The sequence below is a fragment of the Pelobates fuscus genome, chromosome 10, assembly GCF_036172605.1.
Source record: "Pelobates fuscus isolate aPelFus1 chromosome 10, aPelFus1.pri, whole genome shotgun sequence".
Classification (NCBI taxonomy): Eukaryota; Metazoa; Chordata; class Amphibia; order Anura; family Pelobatidae; genus Pelobates; species Pelobates fuscus.
In genome coordinates this window covers 110,536,907-110,558,517 of record NC_086326.1, presented here as the reverse complement: position 1 = coordinate 110,558,517, position 21,611 = coordinate 110,536,907, and positions in this window count along the sequence as shown.

The following is a 21,611-nucleotide window of genomic DNA, read 5'->3' as shown; positions in this document are numbered from 1 at the left end:
TTCTGTCAGTGTTTTGATCTGTTCACCATCAACATTGCGTGCAGAAGCAACCACAGCCTCCCAGACACTGTTCAGAGAGGTGTACTGTTTTCCCTCCTTGTAAATCTCACATTTGATGATGGACCACAGGTTCTCAATGGGGTTCAGATCAGGTGAACAAGGAGGCCATGTCATTAGATTTTCTTCTTTTATACCCTTTCTTGCCAGCCACGCTGTGGAGTACTTGGACGCGTGTGATGGAGCGTTGTCCTGCATGAAAATCATGTTTTTCTTGAAGGATGCAGACTTCTTCCTGTACCACTGCTTGAAGAAGGTGTCTTCCAGAAACTGGCAGTAGGACTGGGAGTTGAGCTTGACTCCATCCTCAACCCGAAAAGGCCCCACAAGCTCATCTTTGATGATACCAGCCCAAACCAGTACTCCACCTCCACCTTGCTGGCGTTTGAGTCGGACTGGAGCTCTCTGCCCTTTACCAATCCAGCCACGGGCCCATCCATCTGGCCTATCAAGACTCTCATTTCATCAGTCCATAAAACCTTAGAAAAATCAGTCTTGAGATATTTCTTGGCCCAGTCTTGACGTTTCAGCTTGTGTGTCTTGTTCAGTGGTGGTCGTCTTTCAGCCTTTCTTACCTTGGCCATGTCTCTGAGTATTGCACACCTTGTGCTTTTGGGCACTCCAGTGATGTTGCAGCTCTGAAATATGGCCAAACTGGTGGCAAGTGGCATCTTGGCAGCTGCACGCTTGACTTTTCTCAGTTCATGGGCAGTTATTTTGCGCCTTGGTTTCTCCACACGCTTCTTGCGACCCTGTTGACTATTTTGAATGAAACGCTTGATTGTTCGATGATCACGCTTCAGAAGCTTTGCAATTTTAAGAGTGCTGCATCCCTCTGCAAGATATATCACTATTTTTGACTTTTCTGAGCCTGTCAAGTCCTTCTTTTGACCCATTTTGCCAAAGGAAAGGAAGTTGTCTAATAATTATGCACACCTGATATAGGGTGTTGATGTCATTAGACCACACCCCTTCTCATTACAGAGATGCACATCACCTAATATGCTTAATTGGTAGTAGGCTTTCGAGCCTATACAGCTTGGAGTAAGACAACATGCATAAAGAGGATGATGTGGTCAAAATACTCATTTGCCTAATAATTCTGCACTCCCTGTATTCTCGTCCCGAGAATTAATGCCCTTTTTCATGCATGACAATACCTTACTGGCCTTGGCCACTGCTGATTGACATTGCACATTGTTGCATAGTTTGTTGTCTATAACAATTCCCAAGTCCTTTTCGTGTGTTGTTATCCCTAACTCACTTCCATTAAGGGTATACGTTGCTTGTGTATTCTTTACGCTGAAGTGCAGAACTTTGCATTTTTCAACATTAAATTTCATCTGCCATTTGAGTGCACAGTCCTCCAGTCTATCTAAATCTCTCTGCAGCAAAGTAATATCTTGCTCACATTGTATTATTTTACAAAGTTTTGTGTCACCTGCAAACACTGAAACATGACTTTCAATGCTGTCTTCAAGATCATTTATAAACATGTTAAATAGAAGGGGTCCCAGAACAGACCCCTGAGGGACACCACTTACCACCTCTGTCCAGCTTGAAAATTTACCATTAACGACAACTCTTTGTATTCTGTTTTTAAGCCAATGTTCTACCCAAGAACAAGCATTTTCATCTAGACCGATTTCCTTGAGTTTCCAGCTCTGACGGCCGCGGGTCTCGCGAGATTTACACTGGGGAGCTGGAGGAGCTGCTGGGAGGTGAGTAAACGCTTGCTGCCCGCCCCCCCAGGACCGCCAGGCTTGTAATGAGCCCGGCGGTCCTGGGAGGTATTATCGGAGCACCCACTCCCTCCCTCTTCTGCTGGGCTAATATTTATTCAGGTATAACGCGCACCCCTAATTTTCGATTAAAAATCGGTACAAAATTTTTCGCGTTATACTCGAATAAATACGGTACACGTGGATGGATACCGTCAGGCCCTGGAGCTTTGTTTATATTAACTTTCTTTAGTTGCTGCAGCACCTTGTCTTGAGTTAACCAATTACAATTATTCTGCAAGTTTTTAGTAGCAATCATTTGCACATCTATTGCCATGGGTTCTTCCTTAATATATACGGAGGAGAAATAGTTATTTAAAATTCCTGCCTTTTCTTGGTCTTCATTAACTAACACCCCCGTTTCAGTTTTTAGTGTACCTACACTTTCATTTGTGGGTTTTTTAGAATTTATGTACTTAAAAAATGCTTTGGGGTTGGTTTTGCTCTCTTTAGCTATAATTTTTTCATTTTGAAATTTAGCAAGTTTAATTGCCTTTTTGCACGCATTATTTGCTTTCTTATATCTTTTATAAGATGCATCTGATTTGTTCGATTTAAATACTTTAAATGCCCTTTTCTTATTTTTAATCTCTTGATTTACTTCTCTACTAAGCCACATTGGTTTTAATTTGTTTATTTTATATGTATTTCCCAATGGTACATACTGAAAAATGTACCTTTCTAATATTTGTTGGAAGATGATCCATTTATCCTCAGTCTTCTTTTCACTAAAGAGTTTATACCAGTCAATATATTGTAAAGCTTCCCTTAACTTATTGAAATTGGCCTTTTTTAAAATTACCGTATATACTCGAGTATAAGCCGAGTTTTTCAGCCCATTTTTTGGGCTGAAAAACCCCAACTCGGCTTATACTCGAGTCAAGGTCTGTATTATGGCAATTTACATTGCCATAATAAAGACTGGGGGGAGAGGGGGGCTGGCAGAGCTGTAACTTACCTGTTCTGCAGCTCCTGTCAGCTCTCTCCTCCTCTGCCGGTCCGTTCAGCACCTCGGTCAGCTCCCAGTGTAAGTCTCGCGAGAGCCGCGGCTCTCGCGAGATTTACACTGGGAGCTGACAGAAGAGCAGAACGGACGGCGCAGAGGAGGAGAGAGCTGACAGGAGCTGCAGAACAGGTAAGTTACAGCTCTGCCAGCCCCCTCTCCCCCCCACTGAACTGCCACTGGACCACCAGGGAAGGAGAGCCCCCCTCCCTGCCATATATCAAGCAGGGAGGGGGGACGAAAAAAAATAAAATAAGAAGAAATAATAAAAAAATAATAAGAATAAAAAAAAAATAATAATAACAAAAAAAAAGGGGTATAAGGACCACTATGGGATGGGGGGGGTATAAGGACCACTATGGGAGGGTGGGGGTGGGTTAAGGACCACTATGGGAGGGTGGGGGTGGGTTAAGGACCACTATGGGAGGGAGGGGGGTATAAGGACCACTATGGGAGGGAGGGGGGGGGGGATAAGGACCACTATGGGAGGGAGGGGGGGATAAGGACCACTATGGGAGGGAGGGGGGGATAAGGACCACTATGGGAGGGAGGGGGGGATAAGGACCACTATGGGAGGGAGGGGGGGGATAAGGACCACTATGGGAGGGAGGGGGGGATAAGGACCACTATGGGAGGGAGGGGGTGGGATAAGGACCACTATGGGAGGGAGGGGGGTATAAGGACCACTATGGGAGGGAGGGGGGGGATAAGGACCACTATGGGAGGGAGGGGGGGATAAGGACCACTATGAGAGGGAGGGGGTGGGATAAGGACCACTATGGGAGGGGAGGGGGAAGTAAGGACCACTAGGGGAGGGGAGGGTAAGGACCACTAGGGGAGGGGTGAGTCAGGACCACTGGGGGGGGGTGAAGGAACACGGGGGTGGGGAGGTAAGGACCACTGAGGGAGGAGGAGGGGAAGTCAGGACATATGGGGGGGGAGGGGGCGGCAAAAAATGTTTTGCCTACGGCGGCAAATATCCTTGCACCGGCCCTGCACACACTGCATTCACACACTGCATTCATGCACACACACACTGCATTCATGCACACACACACTGCACTCATACACACACGCTGCACTCATACACACACACATACGCACACACTGCATTCATTATACACACACTGTAAATAAATATTCAATTAATATATTTTTTTTAGGATCTAATTTTATTTAGAAATTTACCAGTAGCTGCTGCATTTCCCACCCTAGTCTTATACTCGAGTCAATAAGTTTTCCCAGTTTTTTGGGATAAAATTAGGGGCCTCGGCTTATATTCGGGTCGGCTTATACTCGAGTATATACGGTATATGTTTTAGTATACCCCATGTGCTTTTTTTTTTTTTGAGTTTATTTCAAAGGACACTATATTGTGATCACTATTTCCCAAGTGCTCACCTACTTGGATGTTGGTCAAAAGATCAACGTTGTTTGTTAAAACCAGGTCCAGACAAGCGTCCATTCTAGTTGGTGCTTGTACAAGTTGTGACATGAAGGTGTAATTTAACAAGTTTAAAAACCTAATTCCCTTTGCTGAGCTACTAGTCCCTAAGTCCGGGTAATTAAAATCTCCAATAATTAAAGTGTTACCCAGATTTGCAGCTTTCTCAATTTGCTCAAATAGCTGTTGTTCCTCGTCAATATTAACATTAGGTGGTTTATAACATATCCCAACCAATAGTTGATTTCCCTTCTTTTCCCCCAAGCAGATATTTACCCGTAAAGCTCCACATTTTCCTCATCACATTCCACTTGCTTAAGATTTGGCTTTAACTCATGGTTGACATACAAACATACCCCACCACCCTTCTTGTTTTTCCTATCCTTCCTAAATAACATGTACCCATTTAAGTTAACTGCCCAGTCATGTGTCTCATCCCACCATGTTTCAGTAATGCCTATTATATCATATTGTTTAGTGTATGCTAATGCCTCTATACTACAATAGGTGCATGTGGTTATTTTTTAAAAATAAATTGTTATTTTTGGTCTAGTGCAAACAAATAGTGATTTTTTAACATGTCATCCACTGAAGCACGTGCTTGCTATGAATTAGTGGAGTTTTTGAAACTATATGCACCTTATTATTATTTTATTATTGTAATTATATTTAGATAATTTCGAGACAAAAATTAGCTAGACGTTTTGATGGTTTTCTAACTTTTTCAGAGTTATTGAGAATTGAGAAGTGAGAATTGCCAGTCAATTTCAAAATTACGGCCAATATAGCTAAATTAGAAAATGTCAATTATACTTTCAATTTGGGTAGTTTAACCTAAAAGGGACACTATAGTCACCAAACAACTTTAGTTTAATTAAGCAGTTTAGATGTATGGGTCATGTTCCATGCAGTCTTACTGCTTAATTCTCTGCCATTAAGGAGTTAAATCACTGCTTATGCATTCTAGTCACATCTCTCTGCATGTGACTTGCACAGCCTTCCTAAACACTAAAACAACCAATATAAAGTGCACACTCCCCTAATATATGGGAAACAAAAAGAAAACTAATGTGCAATAACGTCTTTTACACAAAATTGTGTAAAAATTAAATATGTCATACTGATGTGGAATTATTAAAAATTATTATTGTATTTGTATTGAATTATTGTACTAACTCCATTTTTACTTTATACTGTGACTTCTTCCTCCATTTTGTCCTCCTAACCTGACTTCTTCCATCCTCCATTTTGTCCTCATGACTTAACTTGTTCATTTTAAAACTACCTTACGTGACTGAACTTCTCAACCCAATTAGTATAGTAGACAAAGACTGTGTTTCCTGCAAGGACAAGCACCAGGAGGTGCTGGCTACTCCTTAAACCTTGCTGGCTACTCCTTAGAACTTGTAAGATAATGCAGTTTGAAGGCCACGAGAACACAGTAGTAATGAAATGTTCTATTCATAAGAGACCTTGCACCTGGACATGAAGCCTGATATCATTGACCGTGTAAAATGACGCCCAAGACCCCCTTATCCCCACCCGTGTCCAGAATAACCCCACCTCTGATGGGTGGGCACGGGACTAACCTCTTAATTTTTCGAACCAATAGGTAAGACACTAACCCCGACACTTAACAATTAATCCAATTGATGATGTTTATTTGCCGATATTCTAATAATCAATGATGACGCAAAATGCCTCTTAAAAGGGCCTGCGCGCCCGCTTTTACTTCACTTGCCAATACATTTTCTCGAAGTTATTTTAACCTGAACCTTGTGTGTCAGACTTAATTACTTCAGCGTATATACGCAATTTAATTTTATTGATTTGGACAGGAACAGATAGACATTTGAACATTTTGGTTTACTTTCAAAAAGTACCATAACAATCTTGGCGCCCAACGTGGGGCATCGGGCTATGTCCGGCCGGTGAGCCGTCCTAAGGAAGACAAGGGTGGACGGAGGAATCCGGGGGGAAGGAAAGGAGATTGATCACCTCCAGGTACACGGTAGAGACTTCTGCAGAGCCACCGGTATGTTCCGGCCCCTTTGATTGACCCGTCCACGTGTCTGTGACTGCTTCCCGGGAGGACATCAAAGACAGGTAATATCTTGCCCGGTGTCTCGTTACTCACTTGTTTACCTGCATTTTAGTCTATCTGTTGCCTGGGTGTGTTTGAATTGTTTGCCTGTTTCCCCATTTTGAGATAAAGGGGGGTGGACCTGCAGGGGATTTGCCTGGGGTTCTCTGTTTTGCTTGTTTTCCCCTTTTTGGGATAAAGGGGGGTGGACCTGAGGGGACTTGCCTGGGTCTTCAGTATATCTGTCTGTTTGTATTTTACCCCTTTTGGGATAAAGGGGGGGGGGACCTGAGGGGATTTGCCTGGGTCTTCTTTGCTTGTTTACTTCTTTTAGGAGCCTCGTGGCTGTGGCTGTATGGAAAAAGAAGTTTGTGGAACTGTGGGATCTGTGTAGAATCATAGTTTCCTGTGATCCAATTTTGTGTCACTTTGATAGCCTAGCTAGCTTCACTGTGCGCTTTCGGACCATCCAGCTCTAGTTGAGTTGGGGACGTCCTGACCCGGACCATCCAGCTCTAGTTGAGTTGGGGACGTCCTGACCCGGACCATCCAGCTCTAGTTGAGTTGGGGACGTCCTGACCCGGACCATCCAGCTCTAGTTGAGTTGGGGACGTCCACTGATTATTTAATTGTGGTAGGAGACTTAGCCTTGTGGCAAGGGACTCAGTTTCCTGGGGGGATTCAGGCAGGCATTGCTTGTTTTCCGCATCACGTGGTAGTGAGACTTATAAAGTGGGTTTTATAGGGGCACTACGGGAGTGAGGGTGGCGCGGCCACTTTAAGTGGACTGCTGTAACGAGGGAGGCTAGAAAGGATTTCGGACCGGTGTTAGCTGTTATCCTTGGCCGCTGGTAGTGAGACTTGAGGAAGTCATTCTCCGAGCGGGGACACTACGAGGTTGAGGGAGGTGACTTTGGAGTAAGCACATGTAGAAGGAAAGGGATTATTGTTGATTTCATTCGAACTGTGATGCATGCACTGTATTTCAACTGTATTGTTGTCTTGTTTGTTTAATAGGAGTCTTATGAACTCCTGTGTCTGTCTCTAAGGATTTTCCTTGCCTTTCATCTTTTCTGTACTTCCTATATTATTATACTATCCACTCCCATTCCTCTTAAAAGAGAAGTGATTGGTCACACACTTCTCACCTCGCTCCAATCCGTGTCTACCACCCCGGGTAGGCGGATTCAGTGACTAGTCTACGTTTTGGGAAGACGCATCTGAGAAAGTCCCACGGTTCTCAGGTGGCAGTCGAGCATTGTAGACGTTCTTGTTCAGTCTTCTCTCTCTCTCTCTATATCTAGGACGCTGGTATAGGGGTAGAGGGATTATGGGGCAGGATTTAGGTAAGCCCAGTAAGGGCTGGTTAGCATGTGATTTGGTAGAAAACAGAGAGGGTGAGGAGATGGTTAAAGGTGTTGTAAAGATTGCAAAAGTATGTAAAATTACTGTACCAACGGGTGGAAGATTGCAACCAGAAAGTTGGCGTAAGTTACTGGCAGAAATGAAAGGCAAGCTTACAGATAATGGTTTATTAAAGACTGCTGAAGCATGGTACAGAGTAGCGAAGGCTATTCAGCTAGAAGGTTGGGTTGAGGAAGAAATAAATCACAAAGGTGTGAAATTGTTTGTGTATCATAATAATTGTGTTACTGGGGTCTACCCTCAGCCAGCGCCCCAAAATGGCGCCCAGGGGATATCTATCCCCAAGGTTCAGTCAGCCATAAGTGATAGTCAGCTGACTATGTTCCCCACTCCCAACCCTCCCAATACCCTTCCCATCACCTCCCCTGTCTGCCCGGTCCTGAATTCTGATGGATCTTTCTTTTCCCCTTCCCCGTCTCTAACATTCCCATCATCCTCATCCATCCCTACGCTACCTACTTTACCTTCCCCTAACATTTCATCTGCCATTCCTTCCCTACGCTCCCTCTCCGTTCATGATCCCCTCCCCTCCTCATCCGCCCAGCTAACCACCTCTTCCACCTTCGCCCCGGCTCCTCCCTCTACACCCACCCCGACCAATCCCTCTCCGTCCCCTCCTATCTCCACCCCGATCCAATACCCCACCTCCTTCCCCTCCCCAGCCTGGCCCTACCCCTTCCCGTATCCCATGGCCCTGCCCTATCCCGGATATCCACTACCCCTTCCCCAAGCCACTCCCCAGGTTCCGGTCATGCCCAGTCCGACACAGTCTGCTCCGGATGTGCCCACATCCAACATGGCCGCCACTTCTTCCCTTAACCCTAATACAGTACCTTTTCCGGCCACCAATATGGCGGCCCCCAGTACAGCCCTGATGCTGGTAATTCCCGGTGACTACCTATCCCCAGGTTATGACTCGCTAGCCACCCCCGCATCTGGGACCCCCGCTCATCCTCCGGTCCTGTCACCTTACCCGGGCCCTGCACGAAAGAAAGCTCAGATCATAGAATTAGATGAGAGAGATGAGGATAGTTCATCCCAGGACTCGTCGGAGGCTGCAGGAGCCGCTGCAGGAGCCTCAACTCATCGTTCCATCGATGATCCCTTTGGACACAAGGGCCGGGGAGAACGGACCCCTCCTAAATATGTTGCCTTTAACCCCACTCAAGCTAGCGCATTAATGAAATCGCTCCCTGACCCAGAAAAACAGCCTATGCCTTTTTACCGAGGGATAGTTCAAATCCAAAAGACCTATTCCGCCGCATGGCGTGATTTGCTGAGCATTTGTGCTATTAAAGCAGGGGATGCATATTGGCCGAGCATGGCCCGTCACCTCAGTACAGATCTGCTTTCCAGTGATGTTGATTACCCCTCCGGGGTAACCTTTTGCACCCAATTAAGAGAATGGGCTAAAGACAAACTTGCAGATCAGGCTGCTGGCCTTACTGATGTTATTCAAGATAAAGGAGAATCAGTGGAAAGGTTCCATGCTAGACTGTATCAAATGTTTACAGATTTAGGATTTGATCTTACTGACAAAATTCATTCACAAATGCTGTCAGGTGCGTTTGTCCAAGGTGTTAAAGACTCTATACGTAAGGGAATCATTGCTGCACGCCCTGAATATAAGGTTGTTCCCCTGGATACCCTGCTTTTAGTTGCTAGAGGTTTGGAATCTGTTCAGACCCCAAGAAGACCCAATCCAGCTCCCCTCATGGTGGCCCGCGCTACCCCCATCACCTCTGGCACCAAGGGAGTCAAGTTAGAGGATGTAATTTGTTTTAATTGTGGGGCTCAAGGACACTACAGAAGTGACTGTCCGGAACCTAAAAGGGAACCAGGGGCACCCAAAAAGTTCTCCAAGCCTGCCCCAGGCCCCAAGACCGAGAAAAAGGTTCCAATTGTTGAAGAACCAGATGATTAGGAAGCTGGCAAGCCTGTGTCTGTAACCCCTGTAATGGCAGTGTCTACAGGGGATAAAGGGGGGCCACTTGCCACAGTGACTTTGCCCATTGAAGGCCTACCTACCACATTCCTTGTTGACACAGGTGCAGCCCGTAGTGTTCTGCGAGAACAAGACCTGCCAGACCCATCTTTTCTGTCACATATCGATGTCTCTTGTGTTGGAGTGGATGGCCAGCCGAGACATAGCCCTCTAACAACTCCACTACGAGTTGGTTCTAGCCTGCTCGCTCGCTTTGTAGTATCCTCCACATGCCCAATTAACCTGTTAGGTGCTGATGTTCTCTCACGCCTGCAAGCATCCATCACTTTTACCCCAGATGGGCAGGTAGAAATGTTTACACCTCTATCTGTATCAGACACTTCAGCCCTGTGCTCCTTGCCTCTGATGCTGCACTTAGAAAAGCCCCGTGAGGTAGCAGCAGAATTAAGGTCTAATTTCCCAGAGGAATTAAAAACACAGGTGCCCGCCAAGTTATGGTCCTCAGGCCCAGAGGACATAGGTCACCTAAATGTTCCCCCTGTGGTGGTAAAGCTCATTCCAGGAGCTAAGCTACCAAGAAAACCACAATATCCCTTAAAACCAGCGCAGTCTGCTGCCATTTCTATCCACATCAAGGCACTCTTAGAGAAGGGTGCCCTGGTAAAATGTAAATCTGAATGCAACACCCCATTATTTCCTGTGAAAAAGAAAACTCCAAAGGGTGAGCCAGAGAAGTACAGGATGGTCCAGGATCTCCGTGCTGTCAATGAAGCTACCGTCCTGGATACCCCTCTTGTACCAAATCCCCATACTCTGCTCTCTGGAGTCCCACCATCTGCAAAATTCTTCACAGTCATTGACCTGGCCAATGCCTTTTTCAGTGTCCCACTGGACCCTTCCTGTCAATACCTGTTTGCTTTCACTCATGAGATGCAACAGTATACCTGGACTGTCATGCCCCAAGGGGCACAAAATTCTCCAAGTCAATTTGCAAAGGCCATGGGTACTATCCTTGATCCATGGCAAGCCGAGCACCCAGAAGTTGTTCTGCTCCAGTATGTGGATGATTTGTTACTCTGTGGAGATGATATACCCACTACTGAAAATTGCTCAATTAGTCTCCTTTGCTATTTGGCAGAACAGGGATGCAAAGCTTCGCTCATCAAGCTACAATTCTGCCTACCTTCAGTAATTTTCCTTGGACATTGCCTATCTCAAGGTACCAGACATCTTACTCGGGACCGGGTGAGAGCTGTGCTGGACATTCCGCCTCCAAGGACTTCAAAGTCTCTTCATGCCTTCCTAGGCCTCATTTCCTACTGCAGAGCATGGATCCCAGAAGCCTCTCTGCTTATGCAACCTCTCTATGATGCTCTTAAGTCTGACCCATTCTGTCTGACCAATGAAGCTCTGGACAATTTCAATGCTCTCAAACGTGCCATTGCTTCTACTCCTGCCTTGGGCCTACCTGACTACTCCAAACCTTTCAAATTATTTGTCTCTGAAAGACAAGGCCATGCAACAGGAGTTCTCACCCAAACTAATGACTTAAGAGGCCGCCAGAGGCCTATTGGATATTTCTCATGTCAACTGGACATTGTGGCCAGAGGGACTCCTTCCTGTCTCAGGGCTGTTTTTGCCGCGAGAGAACTCATAGAAAGAACTTCAGACCTGGTCCTTGGCCACCCTCTGGTTGTTTTGGCCCCTCATGACATTTCTGCTATTATCAACCAAGTCCAGCTTAAGCACGTGTCTCCAGCCAGACACCTGCGCCTACAGTGTCATCTTCTTTTGCCTGACAACATTTCCATCCAAAGATGTCAAGTGCTTAATCCGTCCACTCTTCTTCCACTCCCTGAGGGGGGTATCTATTATGGGTTTACCACGGATGAAACCTACATCTACCTGCTCTGTGGATGTATCAAGAAAGTCATGCATCCACATTTGTCATTTTATGAAGATGAGACACCTCTTTGTGAAGGCCCGGATTACGCCTTCTGCACCATGTGGTACAAGCCGAACATTACTCCTGAACCTTGCTATGAAGATGAGCTTTACCACTGGACCAATGTAAAGCTCACTGCACAAGACTTCTATTGTGACTCTGAAGGCAATAGCATGGTCTTGGTCCAGCTACCTCAACAACTTAACTACCTTTACCGTCATTGGGATACCGCTATCCCACATATTCCTGTTACCAAGTTGAAGACAAGGTCATGGAATGATCTTGGGCCCATGGCAAAACTATGGGCCACCATGAATGAAGAACAGCTACAGGAAAATGGTATTGTCAAATACCCAACAACTGACCTTCTAGAAGCATGGCCACGCCATTTCCTGGAAAAGGAATTTCAAGATCTGGTCATAAAGAATGACTATGACCCAGAAACACCTCATGACTGTTTCGAACAGATGAAAATGGAAACAGTGCACTTACCAACTGTGCATGAGAATCCATTACCAGATCCGGATTTTACCCTGTTTGTGGACGGTTCAAGATATGCTGATGAAGAAGGAAGATACCATACAGGATATGCCGTAACCACAACAGATGAAGTTATCAAATCATCATCCTTACCGCCAGCAATGTCTGCGCAAGAAGCTGAATTACAGGCTCTGACTTCAGCATGCAAAATTTCCGAAGGAAAACGTGCCAACGTCTATACAGATTCAAGATATGCTCTGGGTGTGGCACATGACTTCGGCCTAATTTGGAAGACAAGAGGATTCCTTACCACCGCCGGTACACCAGTCAAACACAGCACTGCAATCAAGGAGCTAATGGATGCCCTCCTACTCCCCACAGAAGTGGCCGTTTTGAAAGTCAAGGCCCATGGGAAATTGGATACAGATGAAGCAAAGGGCAACCATTTGGCTGATCAGGCTGCTAAGTTAGCGGCCAGGGATCTGCAGGAAGTGGACGAAGAAGTGTCCGGACAAGAAGAAGAAGAAGTTCCTATTTTTGCTCTGCAAACTCTTCCTACTGATTTACGAATTTTGCGAGAACAGCAAGCTGCAGTCACTCCTGAGGAAATCCAGAAATGGAAAAAGAAAGGAGCTGTCCAAAGGGACGGAATACATTACAACAACTCCAAATTTTGTCTTCCCAGAAATTTATACCCAGCAGTGGTCCAATGGGCACATGGGCCTGCACACCTGTCAAAAGAACTGATGGCCGCCCTCATACAGAAGTATTATGAAGCACCTGGAATCACAACATTGATCAGCAACTTCTGTAAAGCCTGTGTCATTTGTGCAAAATGCAATCCAGGAAGACCAGTCAAGGTGCCTGCAAAACACCTGGCAAAGCCCATGTACCCCTTCCAGCGAATTCAAATTGACCACATCCAAATGCCCAAGAGTGGGCCCCATGAATATGCACTAGTCATAGTGGACATGTTCTCAGGATGGCCAGAGGCATACCCAGTGGCCAATATCACTGCAAAAACAACCGCAAGACGCCTACTTACCGAGATAGTATGTAGGTTCGGACTTCCAGAAGTCATTGAAAGTGACCAAGGCCCAGCCTTTACAGCAACAGTGACTAAAGAAATTTGGACTGCTCTAGGGGTGACTCTAGCCTTCCACACCCCTTACCACCCACAAAGTAGTGGTAAAGTGGAGCGCATGAATGGCACTCTAAAAACCAGAATGTTAAAAATGTCACAAGAAACAAAGATGCCCTGGCCAGAAAGCCTGCCAATAGCTTTATTTAGCGTTAGGCACACACCTAGAGGGAAGTATTCACTGTCCCCATATGAAGTTCTATTTGGGACAGCACCCAGACTAGGTTGTTATTATCCGCAACAGTTGCAGCTCCAATCAGATGTTTTAGTAGATTATGTAACTGAACTTGCAAGTGCCTTAAACAAAATACATGCCCAAGTTTTCTCTTCAATTCCAGATCCCGAATTGGATACAGGTTCCCATAACCTGCTTCCCGGAGATTGGGTCCTGGTCAAGAAGTTTGTGCGGAAAAATACCCTGGAACCAAGATTTGACGGTCCATTCCAAGTTCTTCTGATTACCGCAACCTCCGTCAAACTGGCCGGTAGGCCAAATTGGATCCACGCTTCCCACTGCAAGAAATCTCCTGCCCCAGAGGAAGCGAATACCGCACAAACATGTATCTCTGGTACACCTTCTCCCTAATTAGCCTTATAAAGGCCCAGCAAGTAGCCATTACCAAAGATATTAGTGGGTACACCTTCTGGTATAATTCATCGTGCACCCAGGTGGCTACTTATACCTTTGATTACTGTGATATTGTAGAATGCCCATTTCCCACACCACAAATCCAGAGCATCTATAGAGATATCCCTCATTCGAAAGACCCATATGTTTGTGTAGTTGACAAGCAATGGGGGCACAATTGTGACCATTGGGGGGCGGCGGGACGGAATGCCGGGCCTGCCTGGGGTTACAAACCAAAAAGTGCCGTAGCTAAAGTAGATGATCATGGTAGATCTCTTCTCCAGAGAATGACTTTAAGAAAGCCTGGGGGGAGTACACCAATGAAATTAATCCTTAACATTGAACATCCAAGCCCAACAGATGCAGACCAGTATGTGATGGGAATGTATTGGAAAAAGGGTTCCTACCAAAAATTAGGGCATTTCTACCTCAAAGATATGTGCAACTCTTCTGAGTGGCAAGGGGCCACCCATATGGTCCCTAACCCATTAAAACCTCATATCCAGACCTTTCAAGACATGATGGCCATTGCTAACCCCACCTTTGAAGATACCATGGCCGCTGAAACAGGTTTTAATGATGTAAATCTATGGTTAGAATGGATGAAATATAATGCTAATAAGCATAATAGAACTGCATGTTATGTGTGTGGCGGTGCCCGGCCTCACCTGGGTACTGTGCCTTTAATCCTGCCAGTAGATATAGAAGAATGTGTTTTAAGCCTTTTTGCCTATCACCATAATTTTAACAGGTCCATATGTATTGCATGGACAAAAGAGTATCCTCTCCTAACCCAGGATGTCAAACCCCCAGATGGTATTACTGTGTATAAAGGTAACTACACTTGTTATGCTAATTACGATGGAATAGGTAAATTCTTGGGTAACTTCTCTAAGGGGTATTGTGCTACCTACAGAAATGTTTCTATGGACTTGTTGCAGTTTCACACCAGGTCATTAGGGGATATTTACTGGTTGTGTGGGGATTTACAGCTAAGATCCAGAATGGACAAGCAGTGGTGGGGGGAGTGTACTCTAGCTAAAGCTATTATGCCTATACATATCATCTCTGACACACACCTCGTCACCCATGGGTCCAAACACACTAAGGTTAAACGTGACGCCCCAGTGAAAGGAAGTTTTGATCCTCATGTGTATATTGATGCCATTGGAGTGCCTAGGGGGTGCCCAATGAGTTTAAAGCAAGGGATGAAGTTGCTGCAGGATTTGAATCAATTTTTACCATAGTTACCGCAAACAAGAATTTAAATTGGATAAATTACATTTATTATAACCAACAGCGTTTTGTTAATTACACTAGAGACGCCCTCCAGGGGTTGGCCGAACAGTTGCAGGCCACATCCCAAATGGCCTTCCAGAATAGAATGGCCCTAGATATGATCTTAGCCGAAAAAGGAGGGGTTTGTAAAATTTTGCCCGACACCATGACATGTTGTACCTACATCCCAGAAAACACAGGCCCTAATGGTAAAGTCACATTAGCCATAGAAAAATTAAATGACCTGTCTGAAGAGTTAAAAAGGAATTCTGGGATAAAAGATCCCTGGGAAAGATGGTTTGGTTGGATGACAGGATGGCAAAAGGCTTTAATGCAGATTGGTATGGCTATACTAATTTTCCTTTTTATTTTTGCTCTTCTCTTTTGTTGTATCCTCCCATGTCTGAGAAAATCCCTCATGAAGACTGTTGACCAAGCGGCACCCACTTTCACCCATCTCGAAGTTGATGACCAAGAATCCCAAGACATCAACTCACCCTGTCTGCCGCTGCAAACTATCCCTTTTGTTGATAAAGTGCAGGAATTCTAGGAAGGGACTAGCTTAGGGACAGCATCTGTCAGTGAATGGTAAAGGCCCCGTGTGGAGAAGTGGTGGGTTAGCTGCCATGGGACACCCATGGGTGTGAAGTGTTCGAGAGCCTTACTGACGGATGAGTTAGCCTATTAGGGTCAGTTCTAGGGACAGACTTGCACTTTGCATTAACACCTAGCTAGCGGCCACGGGGTTTCTGTGCCTTTGGGTTAACACGTCTTCTGATACTAACATAATAAAGTTTTATCTCTTAGAATCTAACATTTCATAGGGGGGACTGATGTGGAATTATTAAAAATTATTATTGTATTTGTATTGAATTATTGTACTAACTCCATTTTTACTTTATACTGTGACTTCTTCCTCCATTTTGTCCTCCTAACCTGACTTCTTCCATCCTCCATTTTGTCCTCATGACTTAACTTGTTCATTTTAAAACTACCTTACGTGACTGAACTTCTCAACCCAATTAGTATAGTAGACAAAGACTGTGTTTCCTGCAAGGACAAGCACCAGGAGGTGCTGGCTACTCCTTAAACCTTGCTGGCTACTCCTTAGAACTTGTAAGATAATGCAGTTTGAAGGCCACGAGAACACAGTAGTAATGAAATGTTCTATTCATAAGAGACCTTGCACCTGGACATGAAGCCTGATATCATTGACCGTGTAAAATGACGCCCAAGACCCCCTTATCCCCACCCGTGTCCAGAATAACCCCACCTCTGATGGGTGGGCACGGGACTAACCTCTTAATTTTTCGAACCAATAGGTAAGACACTAACCCCGACACTTAACAATTAATCCAATTGATGATGTTTATTTGCCGATATTCTAATAATCAATGATGACGCAAAATGCCTCTTAAAAGGGCCTGCGCGCCCGCTTTTACTTCACTTGCCAATAAATTTTCTCGAAGTTATTTTAACCTGAACCTTGTGTGTCAGACTTAATTACTTCAGCGTATATACGCAATTTAATTTTATTGATTTGGACAGGAACAGATAGACATTTGAACATTTTGGTTTACTTTCAAAAAGTACCATAACAATACCAATGGCGGAACTGGCAGAGAGGACCCTGATGAAAAATTATTTTGGGCCCCCGTAGCACAAAGGTAGCCAAAAGATAGATTCCCATCGGTAGTATATATCCCATGATATGGGATCTACTGCTCATCCATGCAGGATTTTACTTGTAAGCAGTTTGTGTGTGTTTGAAGGCATTTATTTTTACTGGCATTTATAAAGAGCCAACATATTCTGCAGCAATTTAAGCATGTTTATTTATGGATTATATGTGTGAAATCAAAGGGTAGATATGTGTTTAGTGTTGGCATTTGAATGCAGTTGTGTTAATATGGACTTAAACTTATCTGTTTGACAAGAGGAGCCCTTACCAATTTGAGGGCATGCAGCTAACATTCCTGCAAGACCTTTGCAAAGCTACTCTGACCTGGAGACAGTCCATCCAGCGTGTCACCACGACCCTCAGAGTGGATGGAGTCAAATTCCGATGGGGGCCATCTATGCTTACAGTCACCAAGTGGGGGACCACCTTCCGACTGACTTCGACAGAAGACTCCGGTTCCTTCCTCGGCAAACTAGGACTGAATAAACCAGACCCTAATAACCCTACTTCTGTTACTGGGATTTCCCCAACATAGTCCCATTTGTGCCCGCTCCATTGCCGACACAGGCTGAAGCCACAGGGACACTTCTGAGCAGGTTCAAGCCATCTGGATGTAGGGCCACCGGACTCTAAGACACCATCTGGCATATGTTAAGAGTATTTTTTTTTTTATTTTCATATTGAGTTACTGTTAAGTGTTAATTGTATTAATTACATGAGACTTGCGTCCATCGAGTTCAGCCTCCCTTACATATATGTTTTTGCTGTTGATCCAAAAGAAGGCAAAAAACCTAGTCTGTAGCGCTTCCAATTTTGCAACAAACTAGGAAAAATTTCCTTTTTGACCCCAAAATAGCAGTCAGATGTCTCCTTGGATCAAGCAGCTATTACCCCACTAATTAGAAATTATATCCCTGTATGTTATGATTTTGCAAGTATTTGTCCAATTTCAGTTTAAACATCTGTATGGACTCTGATAAAACCACCTCTTCAGGCAGAGAATTCCATATCCTTATTGCTCTTACTGTAAAAAACCTTTTCTTTGCCTTAGATGAAATCTCCTTTATTCCAATCTAAATGTGTGACCTAGTGTCCTATGTATAGCCCTGTTTATGAATAGTGTTGGGGATAAAATCAGCCCGGACCCTTTGTGGGTGATGGATATTTGCCAACTCATTCAGAGCTCTGGAAATTGGAAATGAATAGCAGAGACGTGTTCAATAACCAATTCAAATTCCTTTATTACGCAAGTTATATTTATACCCCATTTTCATAGCAGGATGGGAGGGGGGAAAATGAGTATATGGGCATGACAATGATTACAATGACAGATTGCTTTTCACAAGTTATGAACAGCTGTTTCTTGTTATATCGCACGTATATCTGATAAAAACAGATATTTACAAATACCAAAATCTTGGACAATTAACCAGAACATTTTGAAATCAGTACTTTTCCCGTAACTAGGATTTTAGATAAATTGTATCTCCGAGAATCGGAGATACAATTCCAAATTTATTCTTGGTTCAAATTAACCCTTATATGAACAGCTAGTATAGATAGTGAAATGGATATTCGTATCTACAATTCCCCTCTTAGATCATATCATGATCTACCTTACGGAAAATATCCATGGGAGGCCTGCGGCAGAGAAACGAAAGGAGGTATAGTCAGACGTGCTAATCACGTCTGCGGGACTTTCGTTATTTCTTCACCTCGATTTCCCCCATTTGCTCTGTGCTGTAGGTTTTCCCTTTAAGAGGCGTTCGAGTGGTCAATTTTCAGCTTATTCGATTATATGTTGAATACATCTTTTAAGCGTACAAGTTAAATATTTCAAACAGCTGACATGTTAACCATTTTTTTTTTTTATTCTTTATTTTTGTTTTTGCAGTTGCTTAACACAATCGCTTGAGATGCCACAACAGCTGTCTCAGGCTTTAAACCATAAAACATGAAAAAAAAAACATTTGGCATTGAAATACTATGCACAATTTTAAATTAGGTCATTAAGTTCCTACGTTACAGCATTCTATTTAGAATTATCGCTAGATCACCTTAGACTCCTGTTCGGAGGAAGAAGTTATTCCTGTGTAGTATACTCTGTACGTCTATCATGTGTGCAGGGTTCTAAATATCAATCCCTCGTCTCGCGTGAGTGTTTCTAAATGGTGGTTTTGGCGATAAAAAAAAAAAAAAAAAATTGCCCCACTCCTTTTTAGTGTGGCTCTGTTGAGGGCCCCTGGGTCGCCCTATGTGTTTTACTGATACTCGTGTGGGGTCAAATGGTTAGTGGCCCCTGACCAGGGAGGCCGCGGGGGGACGGAATATTCCTGTGGCCTATTGTTGTCCCGAACATGAAAGTGGTTTACCGTGTAGTGTGCTACTCGTGTGTGGCTTTAGTGGTGTGCAGTATTTGTGCCAGTAAGCTGGCCTTTAATCCTGGGTGAAGTAGTGTGCCTTACAGGGGTGCCTAGGTGCAAAGCAAAAAACAATTAAAATGAAAAGCAAATTCAAAACCAAGTGAAAAACAAATTATAACGGCAAAGACTTCATTGGTGAAGTGCATCTATGGGTTGGAAAGCAGTCAGTGGTGTCAAGTGGCTGCCTCAGGGGCTCCTCTTCCCCTCGGTACAAAAGGGACAGTCCTGGTGGGGTCCCACATATGGGAGCTGGCGGGCTCTTCTGTGTGGTCAGATCCTTGTGGGAGTCCCAGTGTCCTGAGGAAAGAGTCCACCTCCTGAGTGGAGTTAAGGTGTAGAGTGGTGCCGTTGTGGTCCACCGATAGTGTTTTTGGTGCTGTCCAGTGGTAGATCAGCTTGGCGTCTTGGAGGCGGCGGGTCATAGGGCGCAGGGTTCTTCTCCATTGGAGTGTGGATCGTGTCAGATCTTGATAAAAGGTAAGATTTGCGGTTTCAAAGTCCAATGGTGTTTTGCCTTTTAGGGCAGCGAAGATGGCATTTCTGTCCGTTTGGGTATGGCATCTTACGATCACGTCTTTGGTTGCTTGGGGGGGTGCCTGTGGTGATTTCCGGATACGGAATATCCCTGCTATGGTTAATTTTTTGGCCTGTGCGTGTGGCAGTATGGTGGCGACCAGGCGCCTAAAGTAGTGTGGCAGCTCCGCCTGACTTATTTCATCAGGGATACCCCTAATTTTCACGTTGTTTTTACGGTTTCTCTCTTCTGCTGCATCCAGCTTGTTGGCCAGGTTTGTGTGTGGCTTTTAAGTGGGACACTGTTTCTTTTAGGCACCTCACTTCGTTTTGGATGTCTATGATGTCCTCTTCAGTTGTCTTCACTCGGTCTGTGACCGCCTGGACCTCCGTTTTCATTAAAGCCATGTCTGTCGCGGACATTTGCTTAGCTCCATTAATGTCTAATTTTGTGGCCGGTGTGAGTGCATCAGGGTCAGCTTGTGCACCTTGGGATGGCTGTTGGTCTAAGGTGTCCCGCATGGCGAGCTCCGAGCACGTGGAGCTTGTGTCTGGGTCGGGTGTGGCCGCCATTTTTGGGCCCGCGGTGCGCTGGAGCATGGTGCTAATATCCTGTGTATCTTTGCACGCACCTGTTGCTATCCGCTGGGATTTTCATCCCATGTTTGCCGGGTCTGTGGCTGTGTGCTCCGTGGGCGGTAAGGCTGTGGAGTAGACCGCGTTGTGGAGCGCCGTTTCAAAGGCCCTGTAGTCTGGGTAGGCCTTGGATGTGCGGCGTACTTTCCGTCCCGTCTGGCGGTATAAAAAGGGCATCGATCAGGTGAGTGCTTTGCCCCTCTGCCCTGGCTGTCGGTCGGTAGGGCTGTAAGGGCTGTGAAAGGTAATTTTCTGTCGTTTTAATCGCGTTGTTGCCTGAGCTCGCTGAACATGCGACCACTCCGGTCCGTGGTTAAGCTCCGCCCCATGTTAACCATTTTTAAACACACTGAACATCATGTTATCTGTAGCTTGAGCTTTGGGTCAATACAGGCAAAAAGTGTATTATTCCCAACAACGGGAATATTATTATTATAATTCATAACGTAAGCTCATATAGTCAAAATGGGAATAATATCTATCCCCCTCTTTGGACCAGGATCTTGGATTACCAGTCCACCCGGTGATCTGGGGTCAGGTCAAAAAAACGAGTGGCAAAAACTCATATTTGAGGAAACAAGCACATCTGGAAAACCCTGAGTGAGGGCCATGACTGTGTAGACATGTCATCCCCTCACGTTGACAGCATTAGTGACTTATAAAACCCACACTTGTAAGTAAATAGCTCTGGTATCGGGATTGGGAAACACTTCTTGATTAGTTTGAAAAGGCCCATTTACATATTAAATCATGAGATAACTTATAATCAGTTTGCAATTCTAACAATAATCCCAATCATGACCTTGTATCCTATGTCTCCTAATCACATCCCTATTTCGATGGTCCAGTCATATCCACACTTAATAAATGGGAATCCATCCTTGGTACACTCAACATACATCAATGACACACATAGTACATCCATGCCTGAGTAAGCTAACACTTCCTCTCTCTCCCCGGCTAACTCTCCCCGGCTAAGTAACAAAATAGTTCAATAGTCCAGAAAAATAGAATAAGTCTTTCAAGGAGTATAAAGAATCTTAGACACCATAAATGTTGTTCCATAATCTTAGACACCATAGCATAGATAAGGGTAGCAATATGGCTGACAACAAGACAATGTCAGCTTCCACATAGTTCTCAATTCT